Raw genomic sequence first — 14,878 nt, 5'->3', positions numbered from 1 at the left:
TCACTATGCCCATCACGAAATACCTTGGGGTGTCTTCTTTCCAAAATGGGGTTACTTGTGGGGTATTTATACTGCCCTGGCATTTTAGGGGCCCTAATGCGTGAGAAGTAGTTTGAAATCCAAATGTGTAAAAAATGCCCTGTGAAATCCTAAAGGTGCTCTTTAGAATTTGGGCCCCTTTGCCCACCTAGGCTGCAAAAAAGTGTCACACATGTGGTATCTTGATATTTTGAAAAAGAAGACACCCCAAGGTATTCCATGAGGAGCATGGCGAGTTCATTGAAGATTTTTTTTGTTGGCATAAGTTAGCGGAAATTATTTTTTTCTCTCACAAAGTCTCCCTTTCCGCTTGGGACAAAAAGTTCAATCTTTCATGGAATCAATATGCCCCTCAGCGAATACCTTGGGGTGTCTTCTTTCCAAAATGGGGTCATTTGTGGGGTGTTTGTACTGCCCTGGCATTTGAGGTTCTCCGCAATCATTACATGTATGGCCAGCATTAGGAGTTTCTGCTATTCTCCTTATATTGAGCATACGGGTAATGAGATTTTTTTTTTTCGTTCAGCCTCTGGGCTGAAAGAAAAAATGAACGGCACAGATTTCTTCATTCGCAACAATCAATGTGGACAAAAAAATCTCTGCCAAAAAAAAAAAAAGGGGGGGAAAGGCGTCTGCCAGGACATAGGAGCTCTGCCCAACATCCAAACCCACTCAGCTCGTATGCCCTGGCAAACCCGATTACTCCATTCACATCAATCGATGCACTTTGTCCCAGGTGAAATGAGAGGTTTGCAGCAGCTGTGAGTGAAAGGGCCCTAAGAGCCCTGTGTGCCTGTCCTGTGTGACACAATCCCTATGCTAATAGTGTACCTGTGTGTAGTACTTCCGGAAACACTCTCCAAAGCATAGGGCAGGGTGATCAGGGCAGTCAGGACAGAAATAGCGGGTGTCACGCCTTATTCCACTCCTGCTACAGACACAACATTCTTTTCGGGGTGGCGGTTGGTTTGAGGTACCAGCAACGACATTGGGGAAATGTCGCTCATGTAGACGGCTCACTAAACTGGTGGTTTGGGGCCACGGAACCTCCTGGATACAGGAGGTTCTCGATGATCTCTTCCTGAAATTTGAGGAAGGATCTTGTTCTCCCAGCCTTACTGTAGAGAACAAAACTATTATACAGTGCCAATTGAATTAAATATACAGACACCTTCTTATACCAGCGTCTGGTTCTGTGGGAAAGTAAATAAGGAGCCAACATCTGGTCATTGAAGTCCACCCCTCCCATGAGCGAATTATAGTTGTGGACACAGAGGGGCTTTTCAATGACTCCAGTTGCTCGTTCAATTTGGATTGTCGTGTCTGCGTCAATGGAGGAGAGCATGTAAACGTCACGCTTGTCTCTCCATTTCACCGCAAGCAGTTCTTCGTTACACAAGGCAGCCCTCTCCCCCCTTGCAAGACGGGTGGTAACGAGCCGTTGGGGGAAGCCCCGGCGACTAGGTCGCGCGGTGCCACAGCAGCTAATCTGTTCTAAAAACAAATGCCTAAAGAGGGGCACACTTGTGTAAAAATTGCCCACATAAAGATGGTACCCCTTGCCAAATAAGGGTGACACCAAGTCCCAGACTGTCTTCCCACTGCTCCCCAGGTAGTCAGGGCAACCGACCGGCTTCAGGGTCTGATCTTTACCCTCATAGACTCGAAATTTGTGCGTATAGCCTGTGGCCCTTTCACAGAGCTTATACAATTTGACCCCATACCGGGCGCGCTTGCTTGGGATGTATTGTTTGAAGCCAAGGCGCCCGGTAAAATGTATAAGGGACTCGTCTATGCAGATGTTTTGCTCAGGGGTATACAAATCTGCAAATTTGGTGTTAAAGTGGTCTATGAGGGGCCCGAATTTTGTGGAGCCGGGACGAGAGGTGCTGTTGTGACTAAAGTTTAGGAAACGCAGGATAGTCTCAAATCGTGTCCTGGACATGGCAGCAGAGAACATGGGCATGTGATGAATTGGGTTCGTGGACCAATATGACTGCAATTCATTGTTTTTTTTCAGGCCCATGTTGAGGAGAAGGCCCAGAAAAGTTCAGAAACTTGGACGCGTTTCCACCGGAAAGACTGGGCATAAAAGATTCCCGGGTTGGCGGCTATAAATTGAGTGGCATACCGATTTGTTTCTGCCACGACTAAGTCCATGAGCTCCGCAGTCAAGAACAGCTCAAAAAACCCCAGTGCCGATCCGATCTGAGCTGTCTCAACCCGAACTCCAGACTGGGTGGTGAAAGGGGGAACTACTGGTGCGGATGAAGTTGGGGGCTGCCAATCAGGGTTTGCCAGCACCTCAGGGACTCTAGGGGCTCTATGGGCCTGTCTGTGCGGTGGCTGCGACGGGGGTACTAATGCACGTGCCACCATACCAGCTTCAACTGCCCTTCTGGTGCTCGCCACTTCACCATGTTGTACGGCAGTGCTGGTACTAGGTCCAGGATGGGCTGCGCTGCTGGTGTATGCCTCACCACATAATCCGACAGCGCCAGCCCCACTCTGCTGCTCTTGAAGCGGATCCTGCGCAACCTGTGGTCTAGCGACACGGGGCCGGGTACGCCTGGTGCTATCAGGGACCACAGCCTCCTCGTCCGAACTTTGGGTCAGAGAGCCACTGCTTTCTACAGGTTCGTATTCTGACCCGCTAGATTCATCAGATGAGGGTTCCAATTCCTTATCCGACTGGGTCAGAAGCCTGTAGGCCTCTTCAGAAGAATACCCCCTGTTTGACATTTGGGCAACTAAATTTAGGGGGTATTCCCTGAGACTACCCAAGAAAAAAAGCAAGTCTGTCTTACAAATGGGAGGCTAGCGAAGTATCGGAAGCCGCTGCGATTGATAAAAAATATCAAAACAGATTTTTTTTATCGCCGCAGTGCTTGTAAAGCGATTGTGCAGTGATAAAAAAAAATTGAAAAATTTGTCACTGCGGCGGGGTGGGCGTGGGTGAACGCACGTGTGGGCGACCGATTAGGCCTGATCAAGCAAACACAGCGTTTTGGGTGGAGGGCAAACTAAGGTGACACTAATACTATTATAGATCTGACTGTGATCAGTTCTGATTACTTAGAGATACTATAAAAGTACCAATGCTGATTAGCGATACGCTAATCAGCGAATCAGTGACTGCGGTGCGGTGGGCTGGGCGCTAACCGACGCTAACTACCTATCAAAGGGGCCTAAACTAACCTAAAACCTAACCGTCAATACTAGTGAAAATAAAGTGACAGTTTACACTGATCACTTTTTTCCCTTTCACTAGTGATTGACAGGGGTGATCAAGGGGTTAATTGGGGTGATGGGGGGTGATCTGGGGGCTAAGTGTAGTGTTTGGTGTACTCACTGTGATGTGTGCTCCTCTGTTGGGACCAACCGATGAAAAGGACTAGCAGAGGAGCACAGAAGCCATTTGACACCTTATATTTATAAATATAAGGTGTTAAATGACTTCTGATTCTATTTTTTAAAAGTCACCAACCTGCCAGCGCTGATCATTGGCTGGCAGGCTAGTGACAAACTTCTGATATAACGATTCCCGGCCTGCACTGCGCATGTGCGGGCTGGCTCTGCCCGAAATCTCGCGTCTCGCGAGAAGACACATCGGCGCGTCTAGGAGGAACAACAGGGCCGCCGCCAGGACGCAATCCTGCGTGCGGTGGTCCTGAGCTGGTTAAACTATCTGCTTTACACATAGCCTTCCACAATCATTATTCACTGTTCCAGGGAGAACACCATCTTTCTGACACAATAGGCCAGTTTAATCAAACTAAATAATAAATAAGTTATTAATTGCCTATAGCAACCGATCAGAGCTCAGCTTTCAGTTCCTACAGGGCTCCGTAAAAAATGAAAGCTGAGTTTTGATTGGATGCTATAGATAACTAGAACAGATTTACTATTAGACAGTTTGATTTGTAGATATTGGAGGCAGGCAACTTTTTCGTGTGCTACCCTGTAGAAAACAGATTACAGTGGTTATTAACAGTACATACTCACATTGGGTCCCTGTCACTAGTAGGGTACCACACGGACCCTATTCACTTCATTCTCTTCAGTATATTGAATAAAGGGTTTATCCCATGAATAATGTTAAAAATGAAAATCAGACTTCTAGTACATGATATTCTAGTTTTGTTAAAAAGAGGTTATGGTGCTATACAGACAGAGTTTATTGAATAAGTAGCTATAACAGATGTTTAATTACATGCAATTGCATAATTATGCACATAGGCTGCACAGTATAATATCATTTTTGGCTGTTGATGCTAAACTATGTAAAGTAATGAACACAAAAGAGGACAGTATACTGCTACAGATGGATCTGTGTAGGTTGGAGGCTTGGGCAGGGAAGTGGCACATTTTATGTTATGGCCTTGTGTCGGTGGACATCCATTTTCAGGTCTCTCCAGAGATGTTCAATTTGATTCAAGTCAGGGCTCTGCATGGGCCACTCAAGGACAGAGTTGTGCCTAAGCCACTCCATCTTGTTGAAATGGATCAGTCTGAAGTCCAGAACACTTTGGCTCAGGTTTTCATAAAGAATATCTTTAAACTTTGCTTCATTCAGCTTTCCTTCAACCCTGACCAGTCTCCCTGTCGTAGCTGAAAAACACCCCCACAGCATGATGCTACCACCACCATTCTTTACTGTAGGGATGGTATTAAGCTGGTAATGAGCAGTAAAAGAAAAAAAAGTTCAATCTTGGTTTCAACAGACCAGAGAATCTTGTTTCTCACAGTCTGAGAGTCCTTTAGGTGCTTTTTTGCAAACTCCAGATGTATGTTTTACTGATGAGAGGCTTTCTTCTGGCCAGTCTGCTATAAAAACCCATATTGGTGGAGTGTTGCAGTGCTGGTTGACCTTTTGGAACATACATCCAAATCGCAAAGCGAATAAACTCCCGGTATTGTTGCTGTCCAGACTAACTATAAGTATTTACCCAAAGCTAGACTCAGAACAGCATACATTATAGAAATACAAAATCTTTTATTGGACATACACTTGTATAAAACATAGAAATCCATATACATAAGCAGCATTACATCACACAGGATGATCTCCACAGGTCTGTCACATTGTATTACATATGACTTTGCAATAAGAATTCCCAAGCTGTGAGGAAAGGTAATCAATCACAGCCTTCAGTCAATATATATATATAAAGTGCATAGTGCCTCAACTAAACATAGGAACATAGGGAAAATATATGCAGTAAAGGTAAATACAGATCAAACAGTCCTGGATCCCAACACGTGTTTCGCGGTCGCTTTCTCAATGGATAGTGATGGTGTGTCTGAACTGATCATATATACTCTGAACATTAGGTGAATTAATATCACATGGGCTGCAAACTAACATCTAGAGGTGAAAAACTGAAGTGCAATGCGTTCCACACTGGAACGCATCGCATCACTTCCGGTTCCGTCAGTGTCCGGACACTTCTCTCATTCCTCCTAATCAAAAACCAATGATGGGGCAGAAAAAACACACACACACACACACACACACACACATACATTTAAAACCGGAGGGGGGCAAAAATGGTGATAAAACTGTGTGGGGATCAAGCGGAGACTGGCAGAAGTAGATCGCTCCACAAGGGAGCGCATTGAAAAACCGGATATCCGGTATGCGTTCCACCGTGGAACGCATCGGCCCCAAAACCAGCCGGCATAGTCTCCTCCTACCTCAGAGCATAGGACAACCGCAAGATCCCACGAGATCAATGAGATGAGATACATGATGCGTTACACGCCGGAACGCAAGCGGTACTCTGCTGTTAGATTATATCCGAGGTTCATTATTCATTATGAATATATATACATCAGGACAAAACTCGCCTATATAGATGTTTCTCTCCACAGTATATATCTCCCTATAAACCACCTAAGATATACAACCATACGCACAACCAGCACATAAGTAACGGAATTCTATATAAAAAAAACTGCATAATAAATAAGACCATATCTGGTTATACAGTACAGATTTGAATGCTTAATGACCATCCGTCCATTCTAATATTAGTGACAAGGTGATTCATGCAAAAATAAATAAAAAGTTAAAAAATAATAACGTGAAAAAAAGGGGGGAAAGTGAGGTGAATATCAGTGCTATATATTATACAAATATATTTAATAATGATAATAACCCTTATTCATTATACACTGTATATTCATGTGTATATTCTATCATAATACTGTATAATCGGTGAATGTGTCTATTTAATACAGATAGGACCTTTGCCCTTTCCATTATTTTTCATCATTTTCAGGAACACTCTGTATTCTCTCCATTTGTGCACCCTCCTTGCTGATGCTCTCCATCATATATGATTCATCCTCGGATAGTGTCACTCAATGTATATGCATATACTGTTCAATGTAGCCGTCAGAGACATTGCAACCCACAATAACCTAATAACGCAGAAAAAAAAATTATTACTAAATTAAAAACACAAAACTGCGCATTAAAAAGGTCAAAGAGATGAACACCACTTTTGGACCTACAGAAGAATTAATTCACATTGGGCAAACCATGGAGATGTTGTTAGACTACCCCAAAAATGGCGAGAAGCTTAAAGCCTCATTCAAACCAAATGGTATCACCGTGTTCAGCTCAAAGATTCATTTCACTTCTTTCTCGGCAAGGACCTTTTTCCAATTGCCTCCCCTCCCACCTACCAAGACTCTATCAATCCCTCTTACCTTAAGGAGAGAGGCGTCGCAGTTGTGATGGATCTTGAAGTGCCGTAGGATCGTTTTTAGATTCCGAGGGTCATCTTTGTCCTTCGCCCCCAGGATTCCGAGTACATGTTCTCTTGTTCGTCGTTTCAATTGTCTCGAAGTCATTCCTACATAAGATAAATTGCAGGGACAGGTAGCGACATAAATCACCCCCACTGTTGTACACGAGATTGTGTTCGTGATCTCATAGTTCTTCCGCCCGGTACAATCTGTAAAGGTGTTTGTGCGTATGATATTGGGGCATGCAATGCATTTTCCACACGGACAACATCCCCATTTCGGACCCCTGAATCCGAATAGATTCTCCGTGGTCTTGCCTTCATAATGACTATGAACTAGCATATCTTTTAAGTTCCTTTCCCGTCTGTAGGCGAGAGAGGGATGATGTGGTAAGTAACACCGCAGAGTATGATTCATCCATAATATGTTCCAATGTTTCTCAAGTATGGAGGTAAGCTCCTCATGGCCAGATTTGTATGATGTAATGAATCTCACCGTTTTGCTACCATCCTTTTGTATGCCTCGATCTTCCAACAACTTCACTCTTTTACAGTGTTTGGCTCGCACATATGCTTTTCTTACCGAACGAATACTAAATCCACGATCTTTGAATCTCTTGGTTAAATCATCTGCCCGTTTCTCAAAGTCATCATCCCTGGAACAGATTCTTCTCAGTCTTCAGAACTGTCCAATGGGTATGCCATCCAGTAGTTTCCTTGGATGATAGGAGTCGGCACGGAGGAGACTGTTCACAGAGGTCGGCTTTCGAAACAGATCTGTGTGTATAAAGCCATCGTTATCCACATGTAAAGCCACATCCAAGAAATCCATCTTGATTCGCCCCATCTTATACGTAAGATGAATATTCACGTTGTTCTCATTGAGGAGTGCCATGAACTCTGCCAGATCACATCGTCGATATAACGACATCACATGTGGACCTTCTCAACATGTTTTATTGGGTCCGTTAAGAAGATATTTCTCTCCCACAGCCCCAGAAAAAAGGTTCGCATAAGAGGGCGCACAAGACGCCCCCATTGCGGTTCCCTGGAGCTGTAGGTAGAAAGACCCCTTAAAGATGAAAAAATGGTGTCGCAATGTGAAATCAAGTAGGTCGAGGATAAATCGAGCATACTCACTTCGTATATTCAAAGTCATCAGGTAGTGTGTTGCAGCCAGAATCCCATCATCGTGGCGAATCGACGTATAGAGTGCTTCCACGTCACATGTCACCAGAAGCATGTCTTCATCTAGTTGCAAGCCGTCAACTTTCCGTAGCAGGGCGCCTGTATCCTTAAGATATGACGGTAGACTCTCAACCAAAGGTCTCAGAACATGGTCGATTAGCTTGCTGACAGCCTCACACATACTGTTATTACCTGAGACTATTGGGCGTCCTTGCGGAATCTTCGCATTGTTGTGGATCTTAGGCAACATATAAAATGTCGTTATGGTTGGATCAACGATGAATAGACACTTCTGTTCTTTGGAGTTGATTATTCCTGTATCTGCTGCTTTTTGTAAAATCCCCCCCAGGTCACCCTGGAACGCAAACAAGGGATTAAAGGTCAATTTCCGATAACAGTCTGGGTTCCTGAGCTGCCTGAAGGCCTCCCGCTCGTACATATGGGTTGGCCACAAGACCACGTTACCTCCTTTGTCCGAGGATTTAATTACGAGGTTATCAATTTTGTTGAGTTGTTTCAGTGCAAGACATTGTCGTCTATTGAGGTTGTCACCAGATGTAATTTTTGAACCAACTTCAATTCCTCTGTCACAACTTTGTTTGAAAACAACAATGTGGGAGGAAATTTCTTTGATTTTGGTATTGAAGGGTTAAATAGAATTAGCTGTATGATCTGTATGAAGGACAGGAGGTTGGGTGACATCATATTAGAGGGTGACTATATTTACATTTACCTTCTGTCTGTATAAGGAAATGTTCCTAGTCAGCATTATTATAATGAGAGCTGCAGCTGTTCTTATATGTATGGATGGATGTATATATAGACCTGTATTGTAAGGAATAAATAGAACTGTTACTGACATCGTACTGCTTTGTCACTGATAAGTTCTCCAGGCCTGTCTTCGGGGACAAAGGAAGGAATCAAGGTGCATTGAGAAGGAAATACCCTTTCAGCTGGGAGCTCGTCCGCGGAATATAAAATACAGGAATTCGGTAAGTAACGGAACATTCCTGTCTAACGACTGGGGACATTCCGATACTTTCCGTAAAATTTTCTGTTGCTTCTATTTTGAATACGCTTTAGACCAGGGGTGCCCAACCTTTTCTGGTTGGGGGCCACATTGTCAGCCTGAACCAATTCCAAGGGCCGAAAATAAAACTTAAAGGAGATATTACCAACTGAAATACTGTATTTTTGGCATATTAAACATACAGTATATATCATTAATGTCTGGTTACACTTCTGGTACTCCCATCTAATGGGAAAATACATGAAAGATACATGTGAGCAGACACTAGACATAGGCATACAAATCTGTTACCAGATGGTTGGGGGCCGCAAAGAATGGTATCGAGGGCCGCATGTGGCCCCCGGGCCGCAGGTTGTGCACCCCTGCTTTAGACACTCTGAAAGAAATGGTAGCTATCTTTAGGCATGATAGACTGTAAATCGACTACTGGCCAAGTCTAACAGATAAATTCTTTAGGGAAGAATTTACCAAATATATCCTTTAGGGAAGGATTTACCAGATATATCCTTTAGGGAAGGATTTACCAGAGGAATTATTTTGGGAAGAATTTAAATAGCGTCTGCAACTTGATTTCTCTTGTCACCCCCTGCCTATTGCTTCTTTTCTGTTGCTTTCTTATGCTTTCTGTTATGTTATAATTTTATGCAGCATTCAGTAATTTTTATGCTGAAGGTAAGCAGCAAATGATACTGTGAAAAATGTACTAACTTTATGATGACCCACTAACCCAGAAACTGGTGAACGCATGTGAGTGTTTTAGGGGATAATACTAACAGACAGTTGAGAAAGAAGTTGTACATAGACATAATTCCTTCACGGTTCTGTACAGCCAGTCCTGGGGACAGTTTTGCTCTGCCTCTGTCTCAATTCAGTTATATCAAATGGGTGCAAAGCAAGGAAAGGTCTCTCTACCCCCTCCGAATGTAGGAGAAACATATAAGGATTATGTAGACCGGGTCTGTGGGACTGATTATTATTTAGTTCCTCCCTGGGTAGTTAATATGGCAGGATGGGCAGAGGGGATGAAGAGTATAAATTCGTTCCCTCAGGAAGGGGCTAATGACACCTTCCATATGGATATGGTAAAAGGGTTATGTTTGGGTGACACTGAAGCTTACCCATATTATGGTCCAGACCCCCAGTGGGACATGCAGTATATGCAGTCGGGAGGGGAAAATTGCCTTACTTATGCACCATACTGGTATGATAGACCAAATAAAACGGTTCACAAGCAGAAGGCAGGGAACCAGGAGGGATATACAAAGAAACATGGGTTACAATAAGAGTTGACAAGGAGTTCCTTCCAGTAGCCCCCTCCTCCCTATTTAGGAAATATCCCACAGATATATCCATCCCTTCCAATAGATGACTTAGATTAAAAAGGCAGTACTTTGAGGCCCAGGTATTATTAAATTGGCTCAAAAGGAGGTAGATATAGGAGAAGAAGAGTTAACACTTTAGCATCCTTTCACAGTGCACACTTCTTCAAAGCATCTGTTGGGAGATAGTTCAGACGCTGCCCACAGCGCAGCTCCCTGCCCCCCTTCTCCTCATAACGTTGCATAGTCAGAGCTTGGGTAAAAGCAGAAAAGGGAGGATAGTGGCTCCTGAGCTATGAAGAAGTTTGTGGCAGCTTGGTATTAACCAGTTACTGTCCTAAAGATACAAAGCCATACAGAATAAACTTCACACATCTCTAACACTAAGGATGTCATAGCTCCCATGCACCCTAGATCACAAAAAAATGTTTTCCCAAACCTGAACATATGCCTCATCATCATGTGGACAGTGACCTTGAGGAACAGTTCCCTTTTATGACTGTAGGGGACACCTTGTTAAAGGAACCTATTGAAGTAGATGAAATCAATAAGATTGTTATTATACCCATAGCCCCTGTGGTTCCAGACGTACCATTTCTGCTATCGGCTATTCCTGCCCATGCAGAGTTCTTTCTGTTATTGATTTGATTAATGCATTTTTATTCTGTCCCAGTTGACAAGGAGACACGGCCACTTTTTGCCTTCACATTTAAATTTCGCCAGTATACTTGGTGTAGAATGCCTCAGGGTTATGTAGACTCCCCAGTAGTCTACTTCATTGTCCTCCAAGTTACACTGCGCCCTTGGACTGCCCCTCCTGGTTCTGTCCTTCTATAATATGTGGATGATCACCTCATGTGTAGTTCTACTCGGGAGGCCTGCCAGGCAGACTGTGTTAGTTTATTACTGTGGTTATTAAAGTTTCTAGGAAGAAATTACAATGGTGTATGGAAAGAGTTGAGTATTTGGGCTTTGTTCTCAGTAAAGGTGAGAGGAAAATCAGCCCTGCCAGAATTACCACTGTACTGGGTCTGCCCCACCCATAAACCAAGAAAGACACGTTGACCTTTCTTGGCATGATTGGTTGCTGCCGCCAATGGATTGCTGATTGTTCCTACTATGATGATATTCTGAGGCAAGCCACTAATACTGATGCGCCTGACTTTATTAAATGGTCTGATGTAATATTACAAGGTTGTAGTCATTTGAAATGTGCAATGGTTTCAAGTCCTGGTTTGGGCCTACCCGACTGTGGCGTGATGTTTCACTTATTTGCCAGGGACAATTGTAAAACCTTGGCAGGAGTCCTGGCGCAGGATCATGGAGGTAAATTCCGCCCTGTTGCTTTTTTTTCTCAAAAGTGGTTCCCGTACAGATTCAGGGCATGCCTGCGTGTCTCCGGAGTTTGGCAGCCGGTGCTATGGTCGCTGAGATGGCCACGCCTATCACCCTAGGTCATCCCACCACTCTGCATACCTCACACAATGTTCAGGGTACTATTGAGGAACATACATACGCAACATATGTCAGCACAAAGACTGAGTGGATATGAAGTTCTGTTGCTATCTAATCCTCAACTTCATATCAAATACTCAGCAGCCACATTCGGTCCAATGGCTATACTGAATGCACATACTGGTCTACAACCACACATAGCTAAAGGGAATGCCCTAGCTGATCAGGCAGCAAAAGAGGCTGCTATTAGAACAGCAGCAACAGTTGAAATGCCTTCCCTAGTTCCTGACAATCTATTGCTCAGCCTCCAGGATTTGGCTACAAGTTGTGACAGAATTGAATGACAGTCGGTAGGTGCAGTACAAGACCCTAGTACGGGTCTTATCTGCAAAGAGGGGAAGCCAGGTATCCCAGTTGCAAGCCCCCCGATTTTAATTGCACAGTATTATGGTCTTGGCCATAGGGGAGCACAGGCAACCACTATCCTCATAGAGAGAGATTTTTTTATAGCAGGTCTTAGATCAAAGGTACAATCTTATGTTTCACAGTGTATTATATGTCTCAGAAATTAGGATGCAGCCTAATAAGAATACTGGTTAATCTCCATTTGAGGTCCTAATGGGAAGACCCTTCCCCACCCCTTGGGGTCCAAAGGCCCCTGTGATAGATAAAGGGGATCTAAAAGTGGTACAGGCAGAGTATGTGAGGAAACTTGTAGAAACTTTAGATCAATTTGAACAAGATATTGCTCGTGCCTCTCCTTTCTCTCCACAGGAACCTATACATCCTTTCCAACCAGGAGACGTGGTGATAGTCCAGTGCTTGGCAAAAGGACAAAAACAGACTGAGTTCCCGTTTGGACCACCCACCCGAGTGGTAGCAGTCACCAGAACAGCGATTCTCACAGAAGAGGCTCCAATCTGGATTTATGCTAGCAGAGTGAAAAGGGTCCCTGAGGCTTCTTCTCCGGTGACAGACAAAGATAAAGAGGGTGAAGCAGGTGTGAATCCCCTGAACAAAGAGGGGAACTCAGAAGAAGTTTCCCTGAAAAGTGCCTTGCTACAGGCTGAAGATGATGACCCCACAATATTCTGGGAGATTTGTTTGTCTGCTGATAATTATTAATCTTTGTGTTTTCTTGCCAGTCTGGCTTATTACTACATGTAGTTATCACCCAGAGGAGATGAGTTTCTTCTGCGGTGTACCAAATAATCGGCCAGTATATAAAAGAGCTCAGGAGCAAGATCCCTTTGCTCCCGTCCCCTTTTATTCTGAACAGAATAGTATAGTCAGGATGGCAAATGCCCTAAATGTTAGTTCATTGTGCCATAAAGACTTACAGAGCCCACGGGATCTTATACAAACATGTGTTATTGCTGTGCCTACACCCGATGAATCCCTCCTTGAAGTCTGGGCGATGGCTAACAATACACAATCTTTTATTCCCTTGTATGACTTCTGTGGGGAGTGTCAGAAATTAGGAAATAGCAGGGATAATATTAGAATAACTACTATTAACGTGACTGCAGCAGAAACTTGTTTTACTTTTTCCCAGGATATGACTTTATATTGTGATAATAGAGACATAAAAAGTGGACTACCTAAGAATAGTGTATATGATTATATTGATGACACTTGTAAAAAGAATAGTAGGCTTGCTAGCTCCCTGGATAATTCCATGAGTTGTAATAAGACCACTGTGACTCCCAGTTTTATCCATAATATAATGCTCCCTAAGAGATGGTTTTTGTCTTGTGGTAACAGCACCTACAATTACATTCCTGCTAATGTTATTGGAGGTCCCTGTGCGTTATCCAGGCTGGCTTTGGCCCTTCCCAGTCAACCCCCTATCAGGAGAGCTTACAGATCGGTTACTAAGATTTTATCAGAAGACTGTGACTCTACTTTACCCCTTCTCAGTCGTACAGAATATACAAGTTTTGGCGCCTTTATATTAGGAGTGCCTGGACTGGCTATATATAATACTCGTACTATAAATTCTATTGCATGTAACTTAGCTAAATCTCTGAATCGTACCTCTATGTCATGGTCTTACCTCCTTGCTGTTCCCTTCGTTTGACATGTGCTGGCGGCCATCTTGGTTTCTGGGTTTTCTTGTAGCCTCCCACCCTGCGGCTCCTCCTTCCCACTGGGAGGAGCTGGATGCCCAGCTCATATATATAGGAGGTCTGTGGCTTCAGTTCCTTGCTTGGTCCTCCTGTGTTCACATGCTTCCAAGACTGCTGCTGCTTCTGGTTCCTGATCCTGGCCTCGTCTGACTACCCCGTTGATTCCTGATTCCGGCTTCGTCTGACTACCCCGTTGGTTCCTGATTCCGGCTTCGTCTGACTACCCCGTTGGTTCCTGTTCCTGGCTTCGTCTGACTACCCTTCTGGTTCCTGACCTCTGTCTCCGCAAGACCCTGCTTCGGTTTAGCCATCCGTTCGGACTTTGCTTACGGCTTGCTCTTCAATAAAACCTTCTTATTTTCCACTTATCTCTGTTGTACGTCTGGTTCATGGTTCCATGACATTAGGACCAAGCCATGAATTCTGACGGTACAGGGCCACCCTCGCTACCTACGCTGGTTGCCAGACTTGATCAGCAGGATCACCTGTTGGGTCTGTTCGCTGTGGCGTTGCAAACCCTGCTTGAACGCACGGCTCATTTAGCTTCCGTTGCCGATGGGTCGGTTGTCGCTCCTGGGCCCGCTCCTACTGCCGCTCCGGTTGTTGCGCCAGAGTCTACCCTGACACCCGTTGCTGCGCCTGTGGGGTTTCAGGGTATGACCGGTTCTGCCCCCCTTCCACAGCGCTTTGGGGGAGAGCCAACTCAGTGCCGAGGTTTCCTTAACCAGGTGGGCATTTACTTCGAGTTGCTGCCACATGCCTTTCCTACTGAGAGATCAAGGGTGGGCTTCTTGATCTCGCTGCTCTCGGACAAGGCCTTGGCCTGGGCCAGCCCTTTATGGGAGAACAACAATCCGGTGGTTGCCGAGTTTTCCGGTTTTGTTGCTTCCCTTCGGAAGGTATTCGATGTGCCGGCTCGTGCTGCCTCTGCTGCGAAGCTCCTTATGTCCATCAGACAGGGTT

The sequence above is a fragment of the Bufo gargarizans genome, chromosome 1 (assembly GCF_014858855.1).
Source record: "Bufo gargarizans isolate SCDJY-AF-19 chromosome 1, ASM1485885v1, whole genome shotgun sequence".
Taxonomy (NCBI): domain Eukaryota; kingdom Metazoa; phylum Chordata; class Amphibia; order Anura; family Bufonidae; genus Bufo; species Bufo gargarizans.
This window is presented reverse-complemented; position numbering follows the sequence as displayed.